Source organism: Panthera leo, chromosome Y, assembly GCF_018350215.1.
Source record: "Panthera leo isolate Ple1 chromosome Y, P.leo_Ple1_pat1.1, whole genome shotgun sequence".
Classification (NCBI taxonomy): Eukaryota; Metazoa; Chordata; class Mammalia; order Carnivora; family Felidae; genus Panthera; species Panthera leo.
Window position 1 is genome coordinate 1,853,046 of NC_056697.1, and position 6,000 is coordinate 1,859,045.

Here is a 6,000-nt window from a genome sequence, read left to right on the forward strand (position 1 = left end):
TGCCAATTCATTCTCATTGAACTCACGGCAAATAGCATTAGAACTCGTCTCTGAACAAAGCTTATTTGATACATGTGTTTTCTCTGTAAGGCACACCCCAACCTTCTTATACTTGAGAGCACTGGGTAGCTCTTCAGTAGTACACATGGGGCCATTTTAAACAGAAAATCATGAACAGAAAGCACAGAAATGAGAAAAACATGGCACCCAATAGACCCCACGAAGGACACTGGATTTGCTGTCTGAGATCTGAAACGAGAAGGGAGAGCCTCATCCTGTCCCACCTTCACTGGGATGGTATGCATCAGAAGACACATTTTTAACGTTTTTCTTAATGTTTTATTTATTTTTGAGAGACAGAGAGTAAGTGAGCGTTGGTTGGGGGATCGCCATTCAGCTTTAGCGAGCAGGTGTACTGGTGAATACACTGGGAAGAATCATCATCAGACTGAGATTCACCAAGTTCTATAATGACAACCACTATCTTCTTGGGTCATGATTCAATTTCAGCGGCTTTGGATTTCTATTGTGTTTGGTTATTTTTCAAAGAGCATGTGGGGTGACTGTGAAGGCGTTTACATGCCTTTTCTTTTTCTATTTACACCAAACAAACTGGTCTGTGCAATAGTCTCTACTTTTGTTTTTGTTTGTTTGTTTGTCTGTTTAAAGATTGCACCTGGGGGCGCCTGGGTGGCTCGGTCGGTTAAGCGTCCGACTTCGGCTCGGGTCATGATCTCACGGTCCGTGAGTTCGAGCCCCGCGTCGGGCTCTGTGCTGATGGCTCAGAGCCTGGAGCCTGTTTCCGATTCTGCGTCTCCCTCTCTCTCTGCCCCTCCCCTGTTCATGCTCTGTCTCTCTCTGTCTAAAAAATAAATAAACGTTAAAAAAAAATTAAAAAAAAAAAAGATTGCACCTGAAGGAATTTGGAAACGTGCCCGAACTTGAAAGTGGTTCCTCTGGGAATCCATGCCAGGTCAGAGGCACACCAAGTTTTTATTGCACATGAAAAGGTGAACGGCCTGACCCCTTCTTCTGAACGTCCCCTTTGTCCACTTGTATATCCCATGTGTTCCACTGTCACGTCTCTGTCCCCATATCTCCATGCCAGACTCGTAGCATCGCAAGTCCCAACTCAAAAGTCATTTTGTTCCTGAAACCAACCAAGTTCGTCTACTGCAGTGAAACTTCCTCCCCTTCCTCCTTCCATGGCTTTATTCCCGCATGGTATTCGCACTTGCCAGTCTAGCTGATGTCTGTGATCCCTCTGCAGCTGTCCCCATCTTGCCCAACGGAGTTTCGCCCACACAGGCAACAGCCCTGTCATCTGCACCGGTAAAGGAGCTCCACATACACCACGATGTATTTTGCAACTACGTGTGCTTGTTGGATTGGTGGAAACTTAGCACAAACACAGAGCTGGGCGAGATGGGTTTTAAGCTGTTAATGTTGGGTCGCACAGGTGTGAAATGATGTAATGTGTGCAGGAGAAGGGTGTGATTGTGGATCCCGTGAAAACACCAAAGATCCACCTATGGGCATGAATGCCAGGAGGCTGGCAAGAGTTTTTACAGGCCCTGGAGACCAGCTACTTGGGTCTGAATTGCGAGGTAGCAGCAATTTGTTCGCAGATGTTGCTAGAATTACCGAAGGGCAGGTAAGCACCGCACCCCCACACTGCTGCTGAGGGTCAGGAGCGCTCTATCCACATTGGCCAGAGGTAACCATTAGTAACGTACTAAAAACAGCTGCTGGCCTGGGGGCATGTATTTTAAAGCCACTTCATCAAAGAGGAAGTTGCTTTGATTTCAATGGCTGGGCTAAAGGAAACAAGAATGGTTTAAAAAGATGGCTTTCCATTGGAGCCTCTTAAACAGAACATCCAGGGGGACAGGTAAATGAGACCCGGGTGTCTCCTTCTGTTCAGTCTGCCCCGTGATCTGAATCTGCCGTGACCGGCATTGCCTTGGCTGTGATACGTGCACGGGGCGAGAGGGAAGGCTTTTTTTCTTTTCTTTTTTTCACAACGTGCACATTTTTGGGTCTATGTTTTTAAAACCTGGGGTAAACTACAATCTAAAATGTATGATCTTAGCCAATTTTAAGCAAAACTAGGTCTTCAGTGCCAGGTATATTCACGTCGCTGTGGAAGTCGTGCCCTGAGCACGTTCTGTCTTTCAAAACTGAAACTCTATGCTCGTAAAGGTCATTTGCTTTCTAAAATCATTTTATTTCGTGTTACTTTTTTCATCATGATTAAGTGTCCTCGCGACTCCCCATCCCTTATTTCACACGTCCCTCCACCTATGTCCCTTCTGGTAACCATCAGTGTGCTCTCGATCGTTACGAGTCTGTGTCTTGGTTTGTCTCTGTCTCTCTCTCTCTTTCCTTTGCTTCTTTGTTTTGTTTCGTACTTTCCACATGTGAGTGAAGTCATACGGTATTTGTCTTTCTCTGACTGACTTATTTTGCTGAACATCATACACTCTAACTGCATCCTTCTCATTCCAAATGGCAAGATGTCATTCTTTTTTTATGGCTGAGTGATAGTCCATTATATACATACCACATCTTCTTTATCAGGCCATTGGCTCTCAACTCAGGGCTCGATACTCAAGAAGTGAAAATATTTTAAATAAATTGCAGAAAGAAATGTTTGCTTCTTAGACAGCCAGTGTAAACCACTCATGCATGGTATGAACGTAAGCATGCTCTTTTCAGTAATGAATCCATGGTCTAAAAGTCACACACGTCCACATGGTTCTGTGTCACAGCGGTGGTCTACCAGTGGAGTCCCACAAGGGCGCAGAAGCTGAAGACAGCAGGGTCACCCCTCTCCGGGGAGATGAGGGTACGTGCCAGTAGACTCAGAGGCAGACATGGCTACTCGTTAAACTCTAGGAAGAGTATGGGATGTGTTCAGGAGAAAGGTAAGGCAGGGGACAGAGGAGTATAAGGATGGGTCATAGCAATAAATCACATTTTCTCAGTCAGGCTGGGTCTATACACTTCAGTGTGAAAATCTTTACTGACATTCTCCTGGCCTCCCAACTGACAACCTTGGTGTATCCTTTTCCCTTAACTTGGCGGGAGTTCAGGAAGCTAACTGCCCTCCCCCCCAAATTTACAGAGAATAGACCTCCCCCCCCAAATTTACCCAGACTATTCTCTCCACCAAGCTCTCATGGTGAAAAAACAATTTTAAATGTTTGTTCTAGCTCTCATGCCCCATTGTGTATGGCAAGCTCTCAGAGGAGGGGAAGAAATCTATAGTCTTTTATAATCTATAAAAGACGCACAGGTTTCTCAATTTGGAAGCACATAACAGGTCAAGAAGGCTTTTTAAGAAAATAATATATAATTGTGTAAAATACGACTGAAGAAACACACCACATCGTTAAAGCATGTTTCCGGTGTCCTGGAGAAATGTCCTTGGGTTGTTCCAAAATTTGATTATTAGGTCTCAAATATAGAAAAATCATTAAAAAACACACATGAGATTGTAGAAATGGTAAAGGTGTTTTAGGGGTATGAGTATATGAACACACACAAATGCACACGTGCACACAGGTACGTAGCAATGCCATCCCTTTAGTGCTTTGGGGGAAGAAAACTAAACTCTCCCTACCCTCTTATGTTCAGTCCCTGGGACCCTGTAAATGAAACTGACAGAAGACAAATCAGCAGGAGAAAAATGCATGCACATCTCATCCAATGTTAATATTTTTAAGTTGCTCTGTTTACCAAAACATTTAAAATAATCTAGGGAGAGAGAAGCAGCATTACTGAAAAATCCCAGTGGCCTGTATTCAATCTACAAGAGATTTTTGTATATTGACCTAGTATCCTGCAACCTTGCTAAGCTAAGTTACTATTTCTAGTACCTTTTTGTAGCTGTCTTAGGATTTTCTACATGGGTGATCATATCATCAGTCAATGAAGACAGTTTTACTTCTTTCCTCTGGACAGAGTGGCCTTTATTTACTTATTTACCAATTTTTAAACCCTATTTAATAGCTAGGATCTTCAGTATATTGTCACATAAAAAGGGTGACGGTGTGCTGTTGGGGTGTGTGTGTGTGTATGTGTGTGTGTGTGTGTATGTCTTTTATAAAGTTGAGGAAGTTTTTTCTTTTCTCAGTTTATTGAGAGTTTTTAGCATGAATAGATGTTGGATTGTTGTCAAATTATTTTCGTGCCTGGTTCTGTTCATGTGGTGAATTCTACTGACTGCCTTGCGACCTGCTAACTCATCCTGCTTGGCTATTTTGTGTTTTGAGACCCATGTCAACCACATTAGAACAAGCCAAGTGATTGAAAATGAGGCCCCGGCTGTATTATAATCTTGGGTGGATTCCAAGTCATATTCATCGTGAGGGGTAAAGCCAAGGAAGTTGACTGTGCACTGCCTGGGGACCAGGAAAGCAGCAATGGGGGGGGGGGTGATAATTCACGGCCATGTCTCTAGTCTATGTCATGACATTCGATAAATAGGCTTCCTTTGTCCGCTTCAGTGTCTGCCCAACTCAGTTGGGTGAACTGGGTAGGATTTTAAATGTCTGTCTTGAATTTTCGAGAGCTAGTATGAAAACCAATGTTGGACAAATGCAAACACAACCCAGGATAGAAGGTGAAAAATCAGTCTGAGGTCTGATTCCACATGAGAACCACGGGAAGCTGTAAATTTCGATCCTTTGAAATGGTGTGCTTGTGTTTGATGTAAAACAACCGTGAGTAAGGAATCTGATCTGCCATGAGCTACTTAGCTAGTTAGCACTGCCTTTGCTAGCTAGCGGGGACATTTTTGGTTATAGTGGCCGCCTGCAAAAATCCCATCGATAAGGTCATTTTGGAGCCTGAAAATGACAGACCAAAAATGTGCCAGCTTCTGTTGCTTTGTGTGCATTTCTAACAGAAATAAATCCCATGACTGACTTAGTCATGCGTTTCCCAGGTAAGGGATATTCATATCGTGTGTGACCAAAGTCTCACGTAAAATCAACTTGATGCATTCACAGTTCCCTGACCTACTGGCTCTCTTAGACTCCAGATGTTACACATTAAATTGATGTGGTACATTTTATGATGCACGACTTTTTCCTGGTTTCACCTTACCCTGCTGTGTAGCATTTTATGCTTTTTGTAAAAACCTTGTCTCCTTTGATTTTAGTGAAAAAAAGTGATGCGGTCCCATAACAGGATGTAGATGTGTCTGCCACTGGCTGTACCATATTCTGGGTAGTCTCTTGGCTGTCAGACCCTTGACAACCACATCTGTGACGTGTCCTTCATACCTGACCCAGGAGAGAAGACGACAGCTATGCACAGAGTCAAGGTTGCCATGAAATACGTACGGTGCTGTGCAAAGGAATTCCGCTGTGTGTTGAAAGCATGAAAGTCAATGAAAACAGAAACCCTTTAAGTAGTTCACTCAGATAGAGAGGGAAATTTCATAAGGCGAAACCCAGCAGGGTGGGTATCACAGAGGGTTAATAGAAGAGATGACTCTTGTGCCAGATATCAGAGAACAAATTGGAACTTACGTGATGGAGAAATTACGCAAGTTTCCAGGCAAAGAAATACGTGAACTCCGCGTTTGAGAGGATACATGTGTTGTTGGAGCACAGTGAGACTTTCAGGGTGCGGAGCGAAGGGAGGGAGCAGATGGGCAGCTGAATTTGATGTTTATTTATTTTTGAGAGAGAGACAAAGAGAGACAGAGCACGAGCAGGGGAGGGGCAGAGAGAGACAGGGAGACACAATCCGAGGCAGGCTCCAGGCTCTGAGCTGTCGGCACAGAGCCCGACGCGGGGCTCGAACTCACAAATTGTGAGATCATGACCTGAGCCGAAGTCGGACACTCAACCGACTGAGCCACCCCGGCATCCCATCAGGGTGAATTTGAAGGCATAAACTGGGGGCCAGGAAATGTAGGTGTTCCCAGCAGTAAGGGTTCGGGGAGGTATCCTTAGTCAACAGGGAGCCAGCTAAAGATTTTCATGT